This window comes from Gavia stellata, chromosome 17 (assembly GCF_030936135.1).
Source record: "Gavia stellata isolate bGavSte3 chromosome 17, bGavSte3.hap2, whole genome shotgun sequence".
Taxonomy (NCBI): Eukaryota; Metazoa; Chordata; class Aves; order Gaviiformes; family Gaviidae; genus Gavia; species Gavia stellata.
In genome coordinates, this window is record NC_082610.1 from 8,711,401 (window position 1) to 8,736,427 (window position 25,027).

A 25,027-nucleotide genomic window follows, 5' to 3' on the forward strand; every position below is an offset into this window, starting at 1 on the left:
TAACAGAAACATTGGAATAATGAAATCTCCAACGGGAGCCACAGGCCCAAAGATTGGGACCATGAAAATCCTGAACATCATATTTCAGCAGTAACAGATTCTAAGGTCTTAAACCTTTCTGGAAGTTTGGAACCATTGAGTGCAAGAACACTGAAGCTTTATCAGCCAGCACTTACGGGCAGAGATCTGCAACCCTTACATACCTTGGCTGAGCTGGGAATGAAACCATTTTCCCTTAACTTTAGCAAGGTAGCTTTCAAAGATTGGCACTGAGACCTGAGCTGAAGAGGACTGGAATGCCAAGCAGGTTGCTTAAACCTCCAGAGACATATCCAATTCATTATTGTATTCCTGAACAAGGTGACTGAGAAGAGGTGAAGAGGAGGGAGATTTCCCAATGATACGTATGGAAGGGGAAATAGCTCCCCAATGGGAGAAGGTATGGGATTGCCAAACACCTCCTTGTCTCCCTGCTAGACAAAGTGTACTTTTTCCACTGTGAGTGTAGGATTGAAGATGCTAAGTGTTAAAATGTTAAAAAAAGGAAGACAAGTTCACACAAACAGTGAGGGGAAATCAAGGGTATGTCAATAAAAACAAATATACCAGCAAGGAAATTTACAGGGAAAAATAGAGCATGTTACATACAGAATAGTAAAGAAGCTGACATGAACTTCAAGAAACCATCAAGATCAAAGTGTAAATAAGATCACAGGGGTCCTTTTTTATTTTTACAACTCATTTTATGTGCCTTTTATGTGTGGAGGAAATAAATAAATAATCTTTCGTTTGAACTTTAATCAACTCACAGATTCCAGGAACAAAAGGGCTTATAGGTAGCAATCCCTGTTGTTTCAACAAGAGAAACAAGGGGTTCCATCCCCAGAGACCCCTACAGTAAAATGTGGGATCATTCATCTACAAATACTGTGCATTTCATTGACACTGAGCAGTGCATTGACTCCCTATATAAAGGAATGTTTAATCTAGCAGACAAAAGTAGAACAAATCAGGCATAATTTAAAAAAACAAAGCAGCATGTATTTGGTTTTTTTAAATAAGTACATAGTAATATGATGGACTCTAATACACAAAAGCTGTCAAGTGACTGGTATCTTTCCAAGGGAAGGACTGTACGTCAAGTAGGCATTGAGACTTACCTAGGAAACCCTGGGCAAAATTCTGAGCACAACCACCTTCCTTAATTTTCTGGTCTCTGAACTGAGCTTCTGAGAATGATGAACAGAATCTTAAAGCATCTAAATGTGTTCATATGAAAGGTATCTTTATTCATAAACATACCTTAACACTATCACATCATACCCACACTGTGTAGAGGTAGTCACATACTCCATCCAAAAAGATAGAGTATTAAATCTTAAATTACTCTAAGCTATTTATCACTCCCCTTCAACTGAGATATAATAGTAATTTGATAGCTCTTGGTGGGCTTCTGTTCAGTGTGAAACAGGTTTGTCCAAGTGCACAGACCTTAACATCATCTTCCCCAGCCCTAGCGAACCCAGCTGCTGTTGGCTATCAATAGCAGTAGCAATCTAGCACATAACGTTGTGTCATGCAACATGACTTTGGGCAGGTCTACTTAAAACAAGCCTGACACTAACGGCTTGCAAGACTAGACTTCCACCATTTCCAGTATTGATAGGGAAGAATTTATATTAACAGTGGCAAAGTTTAAGAATTTCTCTAGTGAAAGTCTTAGTGAAACACCACAGGGGAAACTGTGCCTGCAAAATGAAGAACGGTGACAAACACTGAACAATGGTGAAACACTGGCAGAAAAGAAATTACTTTGGATTAGGCTAGTTGAATTTATGACAGATATGCATTTTCCCAGAATAATACCTTGAAGCAGTTCTTGGATTAAACTATTCACGAATAAAAAGGCATCATTTGTGGACAGAATTATTTCACCTCAGACAGGTTCTTACTATGTCAACTTTGGACATAATGATAGCAGTAGTTGAGAAGCTCTCAACGATTAGTCTTAATAATTTAGAGAAATAAAATTAACTACAGAAGTCAGTCGCATAACAGAAGAACCTTTGTTTAATAAAACAATTATGGAAATACTGATCAACTACTCTACAAAAAACACTGTCTTGATCTGTCCCTGGATCTCTACTGGGTAGAAGTGTTCTGCCATAAACAAAAACGAAAGGACAAGCAGAATGGATCAAAAAGCCCCATTGGGGAAGGAACAGAGAGTACAAGACATCACAAACAAATAGCGTATTTTAAAAGTAGCAGCTACTTGTTCTTCTGATGTTACCGCATATTGGTTGAATTCAGCAAGAAGCTGCTTCCAAATATCTTAAAGTACATATTTAGAAAAATAAATTGTGGTCAAGTTTTTGTGGCTTGCCAGAATTTATCACTATGAAAAAAACTCTTAGAAAGAGAAGATAAATTCATCACTAGCTTAGAGATTTTCAACAAAGAGCTCCAGGAATGGAGCCAGCTTCTACCAGCTGCTTTCAAAGCAGATGAATTTTCAACATGTAACAAGAATGATCACTAGCTAGTTTTACAGATGATGGTGTTTCAATGATGCCAGAGCAATTGGATTCAAATTTTGATTCTTTAATGGATCCATTAAATCTATTTTTTCAGTAGTCATACTTGAGCATAGATCAGATTGGTAGTAGATCCTACCAGGCTTCCCTGGAGCGAGACAATTTTACAGGTATAACAACTCAAATTAAGGAAAGACACCTACTTACAGAAAATATGGAAATTGACACAAACTGCAGTCTGACCAACTTTGTGACTGTACTAACAATTAATCTGCAGTTTAAAGACCTCTGTGCATGAGAGTTGGGTTACAGAACAGGGAGTACTATCAGAACTACCCTACAAGTTAATATTCCCATCAAATTGGAAGACAGCATTACAGTTATGAGAGCATAAATAATTAGTCACTTTTGTAAAAGCAGTTGCCAGAAGTGGCACACAGGAAAATGCAATCATTTTTGAAACTAAGCATGTTAATCTGGATACAAAATTCAAATTAATTAACAAAGTGATACTCTGTGACCATCTGGTTAGACAAGGAATAGAATAAAGAGATTTTGTACATGTTGTTTTCACCAAAAAAATATGCTGGCTATGTAAGGAATGAGCTAAAATAACATGGCAGGAGATAAATCAGCTGCTCTCTCACTCAGAGTCGCATTGATAGAAGCTAAGCTCATTATGTTTGTTAACTACCTATGGAGTAGAAACGCCAGCGTAAGCTTGTACCAGGGCTTGAGTTCTATTGTCACTTGTCTTCTGAGAATTCTTCCTGCACATCAGTGTCACAACTGTATCTCAGATGCCTGAGCACAGCAAGTCATGCATCTCTGCCTGGCAAGCATCCAATTGCACAAGGGATAGTGCTACCACCCTGACGTAAGAAAGGCCCTACATACTGATCCCCTGCGGTAATCTTAGTGGTCACCAATAAAAGCTATAAAAGCCCAATTCTTCTGAGTGAAAACCTAAAATCGTTTAATTCTGAACAATCTAATACTTGAATTAGAAGTGGTCATTTACTTAATCTTTTCATAGTAACTGTGGATTGATTCTCGGAGTAATTTTCCAGTTATTTTTCATTAATAAAGAAGTTCTTCCCATGTGCCTTTGTCATCTTCATATACCCAAATATATGCAAGTTAAAGATGCAAAATAAAACAATCAACTCTCAGTAATAATCTGGATGCATCTACATTAGCATTTTAATTTAGATCTGGAGAAGCACCTTTGAGACAGATCTCCCAGCCATCCCCACTTCCCACATTTCACCTCACCCTGCAGTCTTGGTATGTTGAACTGGATTCATTTCGTATGAAGTAAGCAAAACATTGCATTGCAGCAACACATCTGAAGTTCTCCAACCACAAATAAGGCATTCAGTGTACAGACCACACATGAGCCAATCCAGTAAAACCTACCAAATTGCATTTAGAGCATTTGCAGGACCATCAGCATTCACTCCTTTGCTCTCTAGAGCCTCTGTGTCACAGTATTTGCTAGGCATAGACACTGCCTGTGAAACTCCTGGCATTTCTCTGACAGTTTTTGCCTTAAAAGAAAGTAAGGAGGGATTTGAAAATTCCATAGCTATCACTATTGAAGGCAAAAGGTGCCATTAAAATCCATCTGAATATTTAGTTCACTTAAAGTACTGTACTAGTGTATGAAAAATACCAAATATAAAGGGGCTTCCTGTTTATAAGACAGACATAGTCCAGTGCTGTCCATAGTCTTAAATAAAGTTTTCTAAAGTATGTCTGTTACATAAAGCCTAACATTCCTTACATCTGTCAGATATTTTGTAAAGTTCAAGTTCTGTACTTTGTATTTTAGCCTCTGAGCAACTTTCTCTTTCATATGAAAAATACTTTATAACAGTGTTTTCAGCAAAACAACCGAAGCAATGCAAGGCCAACCCAAAATTCAGAGCTTTCTATACGAGCTCTGCACTTCATATATCAGCATATAAATGCTGACACCTTTTTGTGTGTCCTATAGGTAAGGGTCTCCCATGAGACCAATTCCAAGTAGTCTCTAGTACATCGTGTTGATTACCACTATGTAAAGCACTGACTTTCATAACTGCACTCCTCCTTCTCCTTGTGTGCCCCCCACCCTTCTTTTTCCTTTTAAAATAGGTATCAAAATATGAAATAGAACATTTCAGATGTCTGCACACTGTGAGGACAGCAAGGGTGGTTTTATTTTACATCACTTCACAAAAGATAGTCATAACCACATCACAGCAGTTCCTCACAGGTATTACATGCCCCAGTCCAGCATGTCTCATACAGCTTGAAAGCACTCTGGCTAAAAAACAAGGGCATTCAGCCTTAAGTCTGTCCTTATACAGGATCTTCTGCAGCTGAGACAAAATGATCCAAAAGATCACCTCCAGAGGGAAGATACTGCCCATACTACTTGACCCTGATACCTTCTAGGGAGAAAATATGAAAGATAGTCTTCTTTTCTGAGACTGGAAACAAGTTTCCTTCTCACAACAAATTTGGTTTCAGTAAAAAGGGTCTTTCACCCTGTCCTTTGCAACCTGCAGATGGCAAAAAGTGGCAGGTAGCCAGCACCACAACATGCTTGATAAGAACCATGTGAAGTGAACTTAAGGAGGCAACCCTTTCAAAACACCTGAGCAATGAGGACAGAAGTTCTTAGTGTCCAGCACAGCTGAAAGAACTTCCCTTTGAATTTTTCACCTGTAATCTATGAGGAGAATCAGGCCATTGGTGAGAAACACTATCACAGAATCACTAAGGTTGGAAAAGACCTGTAAGATCATCAAGTCCAACCATCAACTAACACCACCATGAACACTAATTAAAATGTATAGTCATTGCATAATTTTGTCAATGAAATAATGCCACCTCTTGATGAAAAATGACAGATAACCAGTGCAAAGCTTGCTACACAAACAGCTAAAAAAATTTTGTTACTGTACTATCAGGTGACACCCAGGTGTTTGGAATTAACCAAAAACAGCAGAATACACTGAAATGTGTCATTTTTAGCATTTCTGTATGTATGCAGCTGTAACTATCCTTTAATGTCATACAAAAGAAAAGACTTTGTATGCAAATCAGAGCTAAACAGCCTTAGTCTACAAACCAGCACCTATATTCCCTGTAGACATATGATATAATATCTTGGCATTCCAGAGAAGTAAGCACTGGCACTTAAGAATAATCTAACCTGTGAGTGCACGCACAGAAGGATTAAAGTAGATTACGCTGCACAACACTTAAGACAAGAATGCATTGTGTGCTGTACTCTTCATTCATCTCAGCCTTTTTTTTTAAACCATGGAATATGCTTCTTTACCTACAGTATGGTTTGGTCATATATGATTTAATTAAGAGTCAGTCTGCACACATACAATACCTGATTCAATGACAATTTAAGATGGATAGCCAGATGTGTCAGTATTGTGGAAGTGGTTAGACAAGTATTTACTGGAGGGGAGGGTGGGGAATGCACAATGAAACAGTCCTTTTACCTTGCATTTATTTTGCAATGTAATAAGAAATAATCATGAACTGGAGAACAATGAAATAAAAAGCAACCATAAACCAGAAGTCAAAATTGCACCAAAACCAATAAATAAGCATCTCACTTAGCAACCCAGCTTTATGTACAACCACATTTCCCTCCCACTCCCTTTGGTTGTTTGTTTGGGTTTTCTTTAATTAAACAGTTGACCCTGTGAGGTGTTAACCACATGACTAATCCTTATATGGGACTGTTAGAAAGTGTTCTTAATTCCTACAGAGGAAGTGAAAAAAATTCTCATCAGAAAAAAGTGTTTAAAATATACCTGTTAAGACTGATTGTTACAACATACAAGTCTGTTGGAAGAGATTTTATAACTGAAATATATTTGAAGTATAGTTTTGATTGAACATAAGCATATACATGATGTTTCTAACAAAAGCTATTCAAGCCCTATTCCTGCTCATACTAAAGTCAATAGCAGAGTTCTATTGTGATCTATGAATAAGTTAGCAAGTCTAGTGCTGACGTTTGTGTGGAATATATTTGATTTAATCTGGGCTTCTCATGCATAACGTGAAAATATATTTGAGCATATTACAATGTATCCATCATAAGTACCTCTAGAGAGTACAATCCTAACATAAAAGTCAGAAATGTTGCTTGAAATGATAAATAAGAGAAGTCCACCATCAAGTCTCCTGAAGACTAAAAATGTTCAGAGAAACAAAAGAGTGAAGAAAGGGTTTCTGCCTGCTGAAGTTACCTGTTGACAGTTGCTCTCCTTGTGCAGTATTGAGATTAAAACTACAAGCACTCCTCCTGACAAAAGAGCTTTTGATAGAAGGTGTTAAAATTTTTGTAAGAATGTTCACTCCATACTCAGTCCAGGTGTAGCACAGAAGTACACTAAAGACAGCAGTCATCCCAAATTTTAAAAAGAACTGAAGGCTTTTTTTTTTTTGAAGTGACCTCTACAACATGGTAATTTCCTTTGTGATAGATTGCTCTTAAGATGCAGTAAAAAAAGAAATTATTTTCAGTGACTTATTGATGTACTTCGAGTTAGAAAAACATTTCTGTAACTCTCAAAATCATATAAATTATTAGACAAGTATCTAGGTAGTGCTAAATATGTTTTCTTTCAAATATTTAGGAACAACAAAGCTTGAGAAAGCCAAAAAATTCAACTGACAAGACTGACAATTATGGACTGAAAACATACACCTGTGGTATATGATAATATGCCTGCCTTCAAGACATGTGGAATACGCTTCCACCACACAAGAAGGTGGAAAGGGCTTACTTCCACTAGCCATACTATGATTTACCTAAAAAATTACACTGCTTTAAGCAAATGGAATACCCAAAATATCTAAAGCTGCCTCAAAAGTTCTGGAATTTCCAATAGTGGTGTAAAAAAACCCACACACAACAAAACACAAGCTCAGATTTTTCATTTAGTTTCCAACAGCCCCTAGAGCCCCACCTAAGCATTCAGAAGTACTGCAGTTCCTGAGGCAACAGATGCCCTGATCCTTGCCTGATTCGATCACAAGACATTGGGAACCACTGCAGAAAATCAAAGGAGTTTACATAACATAAACCTGAATGATGCAAGTTCAAAACTTATTTTCTTACTGATTAATTCAGGAAAACAAAGTTAACTACATATGTGTATATTGACAGGCAAGTGTTTTAGCTTCAGACAGCAGTTCATTCTGAATGTCTCTGAAGAGCAAAGTGTGATTATGGATTAGGTTTAGTTGCAACAAATATCCAAATAGGAAAGTATGAGTCTAATTCCCAGTCTGTGCTGCTATGTAGGTACCACATTCAATCACTTCAAGCACACAGAGAACTAAGGCAAACTAGCAAGATACTTAACTTGCAACATCTGCAAGCTCTAGTACTCAAAGCTAATTGTTCCCAGGCTAGTCCTGACAGGCACCATCACAGATTTTATTATTCTCACTTAAAAGTTTCTTACATCCAGAATATGAAAAAAAACCAAAACACAACTGTGATTGATTTTAATTTTGAGGAACACCTCACATTGTATTTCACTCCCTATCACAGCTTGGATAGGGCATCATGGTGATAAGTAAAGAGGTTCTCTTCATTTTCTGAATGTTCATTACTAAATATAAGTCTTCGTAATATCTCACCACTGACATACAACTGAGCTATACAGGCTTTCTAGAGACTTCGCCAGAAAGAGCTGTCAAATGACACCAGCACAATCTGACCTGCGTAAAACTTGTTTGCTTCTCTGGCAAAGTGATGAAAAATATGAAGTTTTTTTCCAGAGCAAAGTCTGAAATTGCCAGAGTTTCTAATATAGCAAAATGCCATAATATGAAAGGGAAAAAATCTGGTTTTAGAACTAGGCTTTCCTGGAAGAGATAGATCATATGGCAAGTTGATTTCTTGAGTGATAACAATGAATTCTATAGGTTTCCTGTAGATGTAAAACAGATCCATAGTACTCAGTACAACAGCTTTCTATAGGAAACAATGAATATCTGAAACTTGGATATTCACCCACTTTCTTTCTGTGAAAGAGTGAAGAGAGACATCAGCTACACTGTTATGTAACAGAGTTCAAGAAACAAGATTTAGAGTTATCATTATAGCAATGAAATGGCTGAAAGTAGTAAGGACAGGTTAAGCTGAAAAAAGTTAAGACAGCAAGTTCCAAACACACTTCTATGCTAAAGTTGACCCAAACCCAGTGAAGTCAGCAAGGTGCTCCTATTCTTTTCACTTGAGTTTATTAGACTCTGTAACAGGTACCTAATACTGTTCTAGGCACTGTAGAGCAAGCCTTGCTTTGTAAAAATCAGCCTGAATTATTTTAGTTTTCACACAACTATCCGTTAGTCAAAGGGGATACACATATCCACATCTACAGTGGATATGCTACTGATCAGAGTTTCTTAGAGTATTTGTTAAAGTAAGGTTGATTATAGCTTAGAACAGGTCTATAGCTTAAAGTCTGTTTTTCCAGATCTATTAATAGTATTTGTCATTAATACTATAGACCTTCAAGCAATTCTGTTAACTTTTTAATGTTCCAGGAAAGTCTGCTAGGAAGTGCTATTCCATGAAATTTAACTTTCAAAAAAGGAGTATAGGTGTATATATATGTTCTGTTCATTGACTTTCAAAACTAATCAGTGAAATTTATTTACAATTTCTACATATTTTAACAACTTTGTTTTAAGTTAAAGACTATTACAAACCAGCTCTAAGCCCCTCCCCCAAACAATGAAAAACACACTCTAATTTTGAACACATACCTTCCAGAATTCATAGAGGCATATACAATTCTACTGAGCAGAAGCCAAGATTTATTTTAATCAAGATATTAGACCATAAAAGACTATTGAAACATACCCTGCTTCAGACACAGATCCTGCAAGGAAATTCTGTTTGTAGGAAGCTCCGGTATATATATATATATACAGGTACAAAAGACACCCCTGTTCCTGCTTAGCCTATAATCGCAGAGCAAGTTTAGAGACATGACCTGTGTAGCTTTGGACAGCTGCTTGTGATTCATCAATCAACTTCCTCACCTGAACAGTTAAATTACAATAGTTACTAGAAAGAGCTGAGGTTGATGTCCCACCTATCAGATTTTTCCTTACAAACCTATAGAAAGTACATTTTTTTTTCTGTTCCAAGTTTGACAGGACATGTAATACATACGTGTAACTTCTACATATTTAGCTATTTCTAATACATATGCATAGGTATGTTTTTATGCCTCTAGGGAAAAAGAGCATGCAGAACCACATACAAGAGAGGCAAAAGCAAGGAATAAACACAAATCCCACCCCCACCCCCCTTTTATTTTGCCTTTTATAGACAACACAACTTTTATGCCATATTTTCATTACAATAAGAACTAGATATGTATTCTTTGTGAATTCGGGAAGGACAAGCGAATGTCTCAAACGGAGGAAGTATAGAAGAAGTCTAAATAAAATAAAAATAATCCCTGCCGTGTATTCAAAAATCAAGATTATCCTCACATGTTCTTTGAAAAAACATAAAGATAACCTTTCCTGTGGTGAAATGTTTATATTTGACAGACAGAGTAACAATGTAGTTACAGTTTAGAATTTACATTCTTGGAGCCGTTAACAATAGCTGATCATGTAAAATATGTAATCATCACCATCACAATGCTAAATTTTGTAAACCATTGAGAAATGCTAATGAAATTAGCCTTCAGAAAGGGCTAACATCAGCAGGATGCTCAAAAGAGGGATACTTCCAAAAAGCCAGCCCAACCTTTTTGCTTTCAGCAATTTCAGGTTTCAGAATTGCAAAGTCTCACCAGTCATACACCAGTTATATAATTTAAACATAGGACTACAATTACAGAGTTATTTTTCAGTATGGAAACATAAAACTTTGTACCTTACTTGAAAATGCAAGCTTTACATGTACAAACACAAATAAAATACTGGGGCCATAGTATGCTTGAGCTGATGCCTCCAGCTGTCTCCATTTGTGTTCCCAACTTAATTTTTCATATGTAATTGTGCATCTAACTTAAAGAAAATTAGATTACATATACCATTAGTTTTAACGGCTTAGAAGAAATAACCAGGACAGATTGAGCATGGCAATTAAAGAGTTATAGCTCTGTATTTCATGGGCAATCACATGATTTCCTTATTCTATTTTGCTGCAGAGTATGTATGTACATACAGAAATCCATATTCACACTATCAAGGCAGCCATGAAATCCTGAATTGTATGAGATTTTTCAGGTTTATTTGTTCTACCTTTTGTTTGAAGGACATTGTAACATATACTGAAGGGAAGAGGTTTTCCAACAGATCAAACACAGATTCTTCTTCTTTATTAATAGATTATATTATCTCTTGTTCTATTGTATTCGTAAAAGACATCAATTGTGAAAACACAAGACCTACAGATTCTTGCCTATTAAAAAAGAATATGAACATTGTCACATATTGCTCAATCCAGTCCAGTCCAGCTATCTCTGACATTGGCCCTTGCTACAGAAAGGGAGGCAAAACATCCTTTACAAAAGTATTGGCCCTACTAAGTTAATGACTTATTATACATTTTTACCTTATATTATGCAAACTTAGATTTTCTGAAGTAGTACGAAAATTACCTGTTTATTTTCAAACAACAAAGATACAGAATTCAATGATATCTAGCAAAAATGAGTTCTGGAATTTCATTAAGTACTTAGAAGAAAAAAATGTAATGAGCCTTATTTTTGTTGAATGTCACCTGGTATATCTATTTTATGCAAGTTATAACTTACTGGGGTTTTTATTATGTTCAGTTTTATTCTCATCCTAGTTGAGCCATAGTCTTTTTATTTTTACTTGAAATAAAATATTTGTACTCTTTTTGAAGACAAATCTTTAAGCCATTTGTATTCTTACTATAGCTTTCTTTCTTATCCCTGTGAAAAAAATTATGAAATTTCAGATTGTAGCATTTATATAACAGCATTACAATATTTTGCTATAATTTTCTTTCCTAATTTTATACAGTGTCAGAGTTGATTTCTTTTCATTACTCTCATTTAATCCAGCCTGTAGGGATTCCTACATCATTTTACTGAGCAGTAACAGCCAATTTTTGAATCAGCAATTCTCAAATTGTATAAATAACGCCAATGATTCTTTCCAATCTGTATCACATTTGCTATTAATGCACTTTATTTATTATCATAATTCCCATTTCCATAGCTTTCTTAGGTTTCTCTGAACTTGTGTGACCGATGTCCAGCCTTAATCACACTTAAAAATTCTGCATCACTTACGCATTTTTCTACTTCAGGATATTTATATCATTTTTTGCAAATAGAAACAAAGCATAAAGATAGAGCAATACATTTTTAGCATGACAAAAAGTCAGCAGTGGTGTACTTTGGACCTTCATACTTGCAAGTATCTGCACTCCCTCATGCACACATGCAAACATATATATGTAAAAAGATGCCAAATGTAATGCAGAGCTTTAGGGTATAATGTTAACCTTTTGCCATCTTAAAAGCATCTATTATTATTTCAGTCTCAATTCTCTGTTTCTCAACCATGTTTTCTGTAGAAAATAAAGCAGAAAATATTTCTAGGTATTAGAGTGATTTTATGACTCTGCATCACTGGATATAGAACATGAAAATACAGCAGTAGAAACTCTTCAATAATGTTATTTGATATTCCTCTTGCAAAGATATTTTTGAAAATATTATAAATCTTACTTATGGTGAGATCTGGCAGAGCACTTTGTAACATCCACTTTTATGTACAAGTTTAACATAACTTTTCAAATTAATAGTCTGACGGTTCTGAAGAATTAGTTCAACTTCAATGTAAGATTTTCCTGAGAAAATATTTTCGGGTCTAGACTTCTATTATTATCAAAAAAAATAAACATCTAAAGTTTTTTCTTGGAACATTTTTACAATTTTTCTGCAGTTAAACATATCCACAATAGTAGCAGGAAAATTTTCCTCAAGTTCCTTTTTAATGTTTTTGTTCCTTAGGTAGCAGGTCATTCCATAAGGTAACCCTACAAGTGACCCAAGTGAGATATACTAAAATCTAGTAATACAATACCCCTGGACTATTTTACATAATAAGATTTTTTTTTTCAACTCCCAGATGTTGCTAAAGGACAGAAAAAAAGACCTGTAAAATTCTTCATCATGAATCTTTTTTTCTGCAAATCCCTTTTTTCCCTCCTTTCAAAAGCAATTCTGAATAGAGGTAAAAGAAGACAAAACTTGACCTTTTGTGATCCCAGCATTAATAGGTCTGTTCATAATTCAATCTCTGTGTGTGTAGAAGCATCCATGTGGAAACATGCAGGCCTGAGAGACATAAAGCCTTTCCCTTTAAACATTATCTGACCCTATGAGTCTTATTCACAAAAGAAGGCTTACGTACGCATAAGTTGAAAAAAATGCACGCTTTCATTGTGCTACAGAGAGCCTACACATTTTACTCCTCATTCTCCAGGAAAATGCATCATGGAAGTGACACTTGTACAGGAGTTGGGTGAGGGAATGGTAAATGAACACAACAGCAAAAAAACACACGCCATGATTAAGCTACTTTTCTCATTAAAAATATTGGAGGGGCATCTCCTTGGCTGGCATAGAACAGGGTAACAGCACTGGTGTGAGAGAAGTTGAGGTCCCCTGTATGTTTGCAGCCTTGCAAAATTCTGCCTTATGAGAGAACCGTGTTTTTCTTGCTATACTAAAACTATTTCCTTCTTCCATAATCTCTGTCCACCAAGGTGAGGGATGACTGTGTCATTTGTACCTGGACTGGCAAATGTTTATAATATAATGTTTATAATATCTTAAAGTCCAACGAACTGCTTATGATTATATAGTACACAGGTTTCAAGACAACTCTGTAAGGTATTTTATAAGTTAAAGTCTACTGGTGCTACTGCAAAACCACAACAAATAATAGTATAAATTTTTTTATTATGATTATACATAAAGTCCATGTATTATCAGCATCTCTTCGCGCCCCTCCTGTTTAGTTTGGCACTGTAAAGTCAGCTGTCAGTTTAAATGCTATATTACTCAGAGTCCACTCACGTTATCAGAGAGTGCTCTAAGCCACTTTGCACTGAACCTGTCAATTGAAATCTGAACAAGGGGCAGGAGATATACAATTGTAAGAACAGCAATAAGAGTTCACATTTAGTGAAACAAATCCTCAGCTGGTATAGATCAGCCAAGCTTCAACAACTTCAGTATTGATTTATACCAGGATCTGAGCTCAGCATCTGTAATTATTTTCTAGACCAGGCAAACAAATGGCATCAGGGATGATGAGGAAGGCTTTTCTTAATAAGTAATGAGTGAAGTAATTCTGCAAAATGATGACTTCCCCATCCAAGTTTCCAGCTTTTTCACTCCCAATAGAGAGGAAATACTGCCCAGATTTTGAAAATCACATTCTATACCTATCTGCATCTTCATACGCCCAAATGCTTTCCAAATATGGCTTTGATAGCACTCACCTTCTAGAATCTCAGAGGAAGAATGTTAAGGAAGGAAAGAAATGGAAATTCATGGACATTCATTACTTTAATTGTAAAATTAAAGTTGGTAATTAATACGCTCATTAATGTGATACAGCACCTTTTACTCAAATTACAGTTATAAGAAATTGTTTAGTTAGGTAAATTACATAAATAAGGAATACTTAAAGATAAAGCTGGATCATTTAACATGAAAGTATTATTGAATCAGTATTCATGCTAATGTCAAGTGATATTAAAATTAATATCCACATTGAAGGACTTGTGAAATATTGACAACCGAGTTATTCAAAAGACAAAATAAATCTCAGAATCACAGAATCACACAGAATCACAGAATGACTAAGGTTGGAAAAGACCTGTAAGATCATCAAGTCCAACCACCAACCAACACCACCATGCCCATTAAACCATGTCCCACGATGCCACGTCCACACATTCCTTGAACACCTCCAGGGATGGTGACTCCACCACCTCCCTGGGCAGCCTGGTCCAGTGCTTCACCACTCTCTCAGTAAAGAAATTTATCCTAATATCCAGCCTGAACCTCCCCTGGTGCAACTTGAGGCCATTTCCTCTTGTCCTGTCACTAGTCACTTGGGAGAAGAGACCAACACCCACCTCTCTGCAACCCCATTTCAGGTACTTGTAGCGAGTGATGAGGTCTCCTCTCAGCCTCCTCCTCTCCAGGCTGAAAAACCCCAGTTCCCTCAGCCTCTCCTCATCAGACTTGTGCTCCAAATGGGTCTACATTCTCTGAGCAATGGATGTTATAATTCCATCAAAGAGAACCAGAGAGCTGTGGCTACATTCCACCCAGCAACCACCTTTGCACACTGCGCCACTTAAAGTAGCCTCTTACTTCCTTCTAGGTATTTCATCGTTGGTCGCGGACATAATGGTGAGTTCTGCCATTCAGATGCAGACCCATTCAAAGAGAAGTGTGACCTTTCCCGTACTAGGTTCTTGGGGACTGGGTCCTGCAGTACCTGCACCACTTCCGTACTTTTCAGTGTGCCAGAAGTCTTTAGGAGGATAGTTAAAATACCCTGCTGAAGATTAGTGAAAAAACTGAACAGCTATTGCATGTGATTCACAAACATTAAAATAAATCAAGTGGATTTGTATATGCGAGGTATTAATTTGCAAGGTCTAAATAGAAAATTTAGTGTCTGTAAATTAACTGAATAACATGTACTGGAAGATCTTGAGCATCTAGAACCAAAAAGATGTTTCATATTTTGCCCACTTAATACATATTTCTCGCTCTTTCTCTACATATATTTTGTTGTTCCTTTTTATTTTCATGGCCTTCTAAACATTTCAAGGATGGTTCTGGGCAGTATTTTTGTGATGGTAATAATAAATAGTGTTTGTTTTCTATCTCCATATTGCTGGTAATAAGTGATGGGTCATTAAAAGCTTTTTTTGGTACAAGCCTTTCAGCAGGCAGAGATAAAATTACCAAGCACATGGAACTGGAAAAGCTATTCATCCCAACCTCAGGCAGAGAGTTTAGGATTTTTGCTGAAGTAAGGAGCTCAAGATTGAGGTCTACATGTATATGTTGTTTAGTGAGTCTGTTTTATTCAAGAAAAACATGAGTTGTTAGAAGTTAGTAGCAATAAAAGTAGTAACAATAAAAGTTAGCAACAATAAAAGTAATGTTACTGAGAACAAGTTAATGTCAAATACAAGTCATTGAAAATGAAATATAATTGATATAATTCTAAAAAGATTTTTAATTATTCCAAGAAATTAAATGTTCCTATATATTTACTGGTAGCATTGCAATAATATGCATGTATTAATAATATATCTGAAGGAATAAATTTTTTTTGCCATCCAGAAACCTACACGGAAATCATTCTTTTATCTGCCATTGATTTTGTATTAATATTTCATTTATAGAATATGCTGTCAACTTCACAGCATGAGCTATTGTAAGAAAAATGCTTGATTTAATAGTTTTTCATTACAATATTTCCTGCATAATCTTGTGGTTAGCTTACCAAATCTTGACATTGTAAACTACACTTTTTCCCTAAAAGAATAGACCTGAGTTTAACTTTTTTTTTAGAGTGGCAACACAGTTCTAACAAAAGCAAAGGAGTTACTTAAACTCTTATCCGAATACTAAGTATTTGGCTAGGGTAAAAAATTTCTTTTAAAAATTGTTTCACTAGCAAAAGGAATTGTGTATTAAAAATGTAGAAAACAAAATTTGAAGAAAACATCCCTAGTTTCTTTAGAAAGTTGCAGAATTTATAAAAAGTTTGACATATACCAAAACTTCTATTGAGTATATGAGATGAATTTTTCATACTGCAGTCAGGGAGGTTTTCTCCAGAGGAAGGATGAATCTATCTTCTACATGGGGTCAAACAGAGTGCTGGAGTCACGCATGACATTGAACATATTTACAGGTACTACATAGAAAGTATTGGAATATATTGAATTTTTACCTCATTTCAACCTTCCCACCCATCCTTTGAGTGGGAACACCCAACACCAAAGACATAGTCTTTACAATACATTTTCATCATGCAAGTAAATGTACTGAAGCTGGCCATAAGGGAGAAATCATCTGTGCAAGTAAAAGGGTCAATTAAATTTATTTCCATTTTGGCACAATGAGAGAAGAGGAGTGAAATTGCCAAAATTCTGTTTGGGGGCAGAATAGATAGCTATGCACTGCTTCTTACACAGAACTATGAACTAGGTACTTTTACTTCTTTTTTATCAATGTCAGATATCAACAAAAATGAATATTTGATTGTAATCATGGATCCTAATGACAGTCCTCATTTTTTGGTTGGCCGTTAAGTTAATTGGAGCTAGACATTAATCTTCAATGTATTTTTACACAGAAAGGGCTAGAAAACAGAAGAAAATTAAAGAGTCCATGTCAGACCCACTCAATATGGAATTGGGAAGATAAAAAAGAGAAAAAAATTGGGGGGAAAAGGCAATAGTTGTCTTCACAGAGGAAGGAGAAAATCAAGCAGTCACCAACCTTGCTCACCTAAAGAATTTACAAATACTTTTCAAATTTTAACAGATACACTGTTATCAAAGTGACCAATGTCTTATATCCAGAGACATTCCAGAATATGAATAATGTTTTAAAAAAATTATTCATGAAAGCCATCATTCATTGTAAAGTTCATTTACTTTAATAAGGACTGAGGTTTTTTGTGCCAGTCAGTATTGATACCAACTTTCCAAGATATTTAATTGTTTCTGATAAGCATGGTTAAATTTATTAATAGAACTGAATCATAAGCCAATAAGAGACTAAGTTTAAAATAGGGTTGCATATATATAGGCATCCTGGAGACTTTTTTGTGTGTTCTTAAAGCCAACGCACAGAAGAATATAAAGTTGTTAGCTCTTGCCTAGTACAGTTCTTGCTCTATCTGTTGGGGAAATTATCCTTTGCATCTGGGGACCACAATACACCACAGAAAAAAGATGTAAATGTAAAGATTCTCTGGCCTTCAAATATAGTCTTTATGGTCTTTTTTCTCTTATTTGTCAACAAAATTACTTTCTATAATTTAGTTACTTCATCTGGCTTTAAATATAATTCCACTGTTATCATTGAAAGAATATCTAATGATTCTTCCCTTCTGAACATTAACAGTAAATGCCAACTGAAGAATGAAAAATAACAGACTACATACACATGGATTAAAAACCCATATGAAGCGTTTTCATATAAACATATACACTATTTTCTTATACATATTCATACAAGCATTTTTATGTACATTTGGTGTTTATTCTGCATCAACTTGAAAATGCATATATTTTAAACGTTATTAGGGTTCACTTGGCTTGCAATATAATTATAAAAAAACACCGTTCAGAATGAATAACCTAAAAACTTCATACATCCCAAATACATTTTTCAGCGGTCAATATTTTAAAGTTGGGAAAACAGAGTCTAATTTATATGCAGTAGAGATGAGGTTAAAAAAAATTAAGACCATGCTACTTTTGACAGTAATCAATTGCTTTTGTATCGGTTGTTTAAAACTCCCAGTCTCCAACTCACCGAGGGGGTCCTAATTAAACGATATTTGTACCCTACCTATGGTAGGGATTGGCCTCACATCTGCGTTTTCCTCTTCTGAACAGTAGGCATTCTACAATGTTTTTGCCTTCCCCTAGATACCTGTCAGAAGGGATTGGTATGAGAGGATCAGATATTAATGTCGGTGGAACCAGGATTTCATCTACTGTCCCAAAGTTTGAAACAATTCAAACTATTCATCTAAGTGTGGTAAATGAAATCTCTAGAAAGGAAAAAGGGTCTGTATATGCTTGCTGTCAGAAGGCAATTTGATTGACACTAGTACACCCACTGGTCTTCAGCAATTACAGCTGAAAGCAAAACCAAAAGAACGGGGAGCAGATGGGTAAGCTAAGTAAATACAAAAGTTAAAGATGCTTGCTGTCAGCCTTATCACGGGAATGTTTTCTTCCTGGCACAAGCAAAGGGCTAACAAAAGTTAGCTATATATGACATGCCTTTCATTTGACAAAAAATATTGTTAAAATTCTGATTCCAAATATATGAGAAAATGCCTGGACACTCACAATTTTGACAAATTCTTATGGCATTACTAAGGATTTCAGAACACACAGACCTGCATTTTTATGCATAAGTAAAAATAAAGTAAAACATCTTTAAAGAAAAATTAAACAAAAGTTTAAGCTGAAAGAGTTGTTTTAAGGCACAATTCTTTGCAAATTTGTATACTGCATCTTTACTTCTCTTTAATGGATATGAAAGATACAATTATGATGTCCTATGTTTTCAGCATACATTTAATTTTATTCTTGTATCATGCTTATCACTGTTGAATGGGACTGTACTGACTGAAAAAAATATTTAATCTGTTGGTTACATTTCAGATAGAAAACAGATATGTTTTCCCAGTCAAATGAGTGTAACTTGTCCAACAAAACTAATATACTTAGATAACTGCAATATAAAGTCTTTCAAAGACCAGGATCTGTTCCTGATCATCCTTATTTGTTTCCTTGCGTAACACCTGAAGCTGTAGGAGAGACAAAAGCTAAAAAGCTCTACAAAGCTGCTGTTCAGAGATTTTCTGAAAGCCTTTGGTGGAGAAGGCGTAAGTCCAGGTTTGCATGTCACTCAGTTAAACGAGTAAAAAGCCACCAACTTCAACTGACACCACTTCACTGCAGCTGAGGGTCTGTCCCAGGACATTCAGATACACAGGGGGAGGGACAAGTCAATTGTAAGTATGGATACGTTGAGATCACAGGAAAATACTATGGATCTCTGGGTCTTCACAAAAGGCTACAGAAGCTACACAGAAGAATAGCTCTTCCTTTTCCTCCCCCGACCCTCCACAACCAGTTAAGAATGATGCTACTATGAGCTCCTGATCTACATCCACAAGGCACAGAGCAAGATACATAGAAGTTAAAGATAACAAGACAGGCATTAATTTCTGCCGCAAGTTTCTGCTCTACGCATGGATTGCTATGGAAAATACAGCTCTTTCCAAGTCCTCTTTGCTCTGCTTATACATGCTTTTTCAAAAGTATGCTAATCCCTGGTGTTCATATGAAAATAGAAAAGAGCAAAGACACTGAGTTAATTTTTTCCCCTTGCAAATTACCCACTAGGAATTTTTTTTAAATTAAATCTTTGGCAATTCTAACCAGACTCTAGCAAGGCTTAGTGAACATCAGAATATCATTGCTGATAATAATAACATAATTTATGGTATTATTATATATTTTGTTAATCAGATCTGCCTGGGCAGGATTAATGATAGGTGGAAACTCGTGGCTCGTCTGTGCTAGCATTCCAAAAGGAGCTAAATTAGGAAAACTACATCAAATAAAGAAAAAGGAAGTAAGTATGATAAGCAAAAATATTTTTGTTTGGAAAACAAATTAAAGATTAAGAATTAAAAGAAAGGAGATACAAGAAATTCATACACAAAAGATGGACAGAATACAAATTTCTAAAAACAAGCTATGATATGATTAACTCACAGAATTAGAATAACAAAATCAGCAAGCTTCAAGGCTGATGTTCCTGATTAGAAATCCACAATTTACACTTTCCCAGTTTTCTTTTTATAGCCAGAGGAACATATACAAATCGAAAATCCGCACTTTCTTAAATCTTGTAAGAAACACAAGGAATAGTCACATGGATACAAGGGATACAACACCTTATTTCCTTCTAACTTGAGTAGCTTTCTACAGAATTTGTGTCATGTTGCAGTAAAATGCTAACATTTTGGATTTGATTTGCTAGCATTTTACACTCTGTGCCGTGGCTAACGCAACTTCACAGGTGCAATAACCTGGAGAATAAGGAGTAATGTGGTATTAACTCCATTAATTCTTCATGACAGTTCTATATGTTTTAGTAAAATGCATTGGAAACATACCTTCAGCAAAATTCTAATGAGCACTTAACTTCCCATGATGTTTTGTAACTAGCAAATTGAAGGACTCAGTAGAACTCTGCATCCTTTTTTTGCTATTTAGAAATCATTCCTGCAACGCAGCTGTTGGACAAATGCAGCATCTTTTTAAGTAATGTGTCTCAGTGTTTAAATTTATAAAAAAGAAACCAAATACTTATTTACTTATTAAAGAAACCTCCTAACAATAAAAGAGGACATAAGAAGGCTCACTTTCATTAAAATAAAATGTTGTGCATATATGTATATGAAGAATTAACATAAACAATGCATCAAAAAATAAAACATAATAGATGATGTGCTACAACAATGTGCAAAAGTTCCAAGATTAATTAATAGTTATTCAAATATTTGTTTAGTTGATCATCTATAAAGAAATATCAAAATAACATGTGTATGGCATATTACTTTAACAACTGTCAAAAGGAAATAGGAATTTCTCAATAAAAACCCATCATGCCTAATAATTTTTAAAAGTTAGTATTTGTAACCAAATAGCAAACAGCTACTGTAAATACTTTTTAAATTATGCTTTATATACATATCAATATAAATAATATTGTTTAACCAAAATCCTATGACACTCAACCTTCATATATATGTTGACAAGATTCTCCAATGGTTTGTTACCATACAAAAGAGTGGGACAAATTACTTATTTATATATACAAAACAAGCTTATAAAGGCCAGCTGCAGGTATTTTTTGGAAAGTGCATTTTAATAAGGTCCTATTCAGTGGAGGAACAAATGGGGAAAAAGTAGTTTGCACTACAGAGTTTAGTGCAAGAGCTTTCTCTTTTTCTAACAACGAAATCAATCATTTGTCCAGACTGTGGGGAGTCAGAGTTAGTTACTGAAAAGAGCTCCATATATAAACAAGTCAATAACTCATTGTGTGTTATTGTTGGGCTGAAGAAGTCTGCTTTCAAAAAGCTGCCCCTGCTTCTCTGAGAATGAATGTCACTGTATTCAGAGAGTGAGAGAGGGGTCTTTTGTTTCTAGCTATTGCTGACTGCCATTTATGTATGGGAAAAGAGATGTGGCTGCTAGTTGTCTCAGGAAAACCATACCATCACCACCGCACAGTTCTACATTATGGTTGCCCTGGACCTTACTTTTGTAAATGTACGTCTGTAAGAGAATTCACACATTTCACTGAGTTTCTGAATTCACTAGTAATATTTGTAAATATTGCTTTCATTTTATAAAGACAAACCGGCTGAAGACTAGAGGAAATAAACAGATTTGAGCACTTGATTTTATCTATGAAAGTGTAAGGAATAACACTCTAAATATACTAGCCTGAAGGTTTTCTGTATAAATATCAATATGTTTAGCAATTCAACAGTGAACTTTAAGATGTCTTTGTACTATTTCCTGTTTCTTCTTTAAAACAGAGTAAACCCCACAGTTGCTGAATCACCTCAATTCAGACTTGGGGGGGAAAAAAAGAAATTAAAATGTTATTTTTGTTCACCTAGCTAAGATTGCTTCTTTACACTCCAGCCCAACTAATTAAAGAAAGTTCCCACCTTTGAGATTTCTTAATAAAAATTGGAGGTTCTGCAAACGTTATTGTTATTCAGCAAGGGAACTCAGTGAAGGTAGATTCATATCTGTAAAGCTACTCACATGTAGAAGTGTTTTCAAGAGCATGCATGGCTGTAGTCTAGATTTGACTGTGATTAAAGATAAGAACTTCACTAATTTTAAAATAATTATTTTTTTCATTTAAAAACACTACTTGACATGTACTTTACATTGACACAGAAATTGAAATTTCTTTTTTGTTGACCCTAATACAACTGGAGGGAAAAGTCATGATCATTATACCATCCTGTGGAATTAGCACAGGCTCACACAGGAAATAAGCTTGACCCATGTTTCAAAACATTTCCAACACTTCCTTAGACTACAGAACATTTCTTAAGTAATAAAAAAATATAGGAGAAACAGCATCCTTTTCCCACCAAAAACATCATGATGAACATCATTGAATATTTTTTAGGAAGCAGATCAATAGGAAAAGCCCAACAGGAAAAGCCCATCAATATAGTTTCAGAGAGTAAAATCATGATTGCACTGTAAAATCCCGCCTATTACACAGATTTGCAGCTCACAGCTGATCTAGTCTGTGCAATCAAAGATGGCTTTGATGAGCACCATTGCACTTGGTCTGGATTTTTAGAATTCACTGCTCTCCGGTAATGTCTTTCAAGCCTTTGAGCCTGTGTGGCTACAGGACAGATTCAGGTGTTGTACACACTAAAGCTAAATTGTATTTTAAAACTTGTTATTTTGAGTAGTTTTTTATTATCAGGTGTAAGTACATTTACAGTAGTTCGTTTTGTCTATTAAAGAGTAACGAGATTCTGCATACTGAGGAAAGCAGGTGACCTCCTGGGTGAAAATAATCATCGAAGAACTTGAATAAGATGCAGGAAATTAATCTTATAAAAGTAACAGTTACTAAAGCTGCAGATGCATTTAAAAGCTGTGTTAAAACCCAGATTTGTATACAGTTTTTCTGAGTAAAAACATAGAGACCTAAACTTAGACCTTAGCAATGTTCTAAGAAAAATCTGTCTGCAAAGGCAGGCAGACAATGTCACAACAGCTTGGGACTCTGACAAATAATAAGAGATTGAGTTTGGGTTCTGAACTGAGAGCACACCTTCAGAAGTGCTCAGGAGATACAATGAATAAAAGAACCTTCTGGGTGGTCTAGCTATAAATTTTTCCCTTCAACATTTACTTTGTGGATACGGAGATCCTCTTTGAGAACACGGACGCTCTGCAGCCCAAGTCACTTAAACAGAAGAAATACTAACCTAATGCTGAATAAAGACCGAAAAGTGAATATGACAGAGTAAGTCCACCATAGCTGAGCACATAAATGGGTGTACTAGGTTATGTATGGATGACAAACATTTAACCTCAAATAAATCACACCTCAAAAATAATTCTCATACAAAAAACCCAAACGTATATATGTCAGTCACCAAAGCTGATAGACAAGAATATAGCTCAGTCTTTATATATGTCCTAGAAGATTTTCAAATGTGCCAGTTAAGCCAAAAAAATGGAGGGAAAATGGTAGGAGTTGCCTGAATTAAAAAGGAATTAGTAAGGGGATACTGGTAGGTGAAATATAATCAATTTAATATTCTTCTAGACATGCAAAGTTCTTTTGAGTTGGTAAGTTTGTCAAAAAACAATTAATGAATAACAACTTACAAGATATTTCAGAAGGAAATTAATATCTTGTACAATTAAGTGAAATAACAAGTTTATTTAAGGTGGCCAAGCAATACTAGAAAAAAATGTGAACTACATAATACAGGTACGCATAGATTTTTAGGAAAATCTTAGGCCTGAACTTTTAGAACTGCATTTACTTTGAATGGGAAAGATACTAAAGGTCGTTAAAGAGACTTCAGGTAAGAAACCTGGCTGATGTGAATACATTCCTTTATCAAAATGAAAGAAAAGCAATAAAACATTTCAGTTATACTAACATTCTAAGTGCTACTACTTAATAATATCAATTCTCATCATAGTGAAAAATTCAGATTAAAATTCCCCTGTGAAAGACAACCTGAGGCTATTTATTTACATATGACAAAAATGCAAAAAGGATAAAGAAAAGGATAAAAATAGGATATGAGGCAGAAAGAATTTGACTATTCAAGAAAATAGCAATTAGTAATGAATTGGTACCCCTTCTTTCTCTTGTTTCACAATGAAAAGGGACACTAATAAATATTATTTGTCATGGCTGTTTTGCTTGCCTTATTAAAATGAGCTAACTGCTTAGGACAAGGTCCCTCTATAACAGATTTGTATCACAGAGAATTATTTGTGAAGATTGAAAACATAGCCAGGTAGTGAATGAAAAAGTAAATGGTGGGGATAAACATGAACTAGGTACTCGAACTCACTACCTGGCCCAGTTTTATTTGTCTTAAATGGTTAGGAAATCAATGTAGTTGAGTTTTAGCCTTCCTTACTCCTCTGTTTCCAGGATTTTGCGTGTTCCAGAAGGAAGGCACAAAATGCCAAAGACACATCCATTCACTCTGAAACCACAACTCTCCAACGGGTACTTGAAGCCAGAGCTTGGCCTCTTTTCATTGCCTGAGTATTGCAATAACCTAAGACATACTACAGACTTTAGTGCAGGGATGATTTAAGATTGCACATGATAATTATAAAGATTTGATATGAACCATCTAACCTTACTGAAATGTAATTACTCTTCTCTGAAAAGAAATGTTTGCCCCAATATAGAAACTGGTATTTCTTATTTAAAGACTTTCTTGGCTAAATCAAACACCAGAAGCAGTTTATGATTATCTTACAAAGGACTGAGATAGATTTAAATGAAGCAAGAAGTCATGGAGTCAAATATGGGATAATTTCATGACCAAAC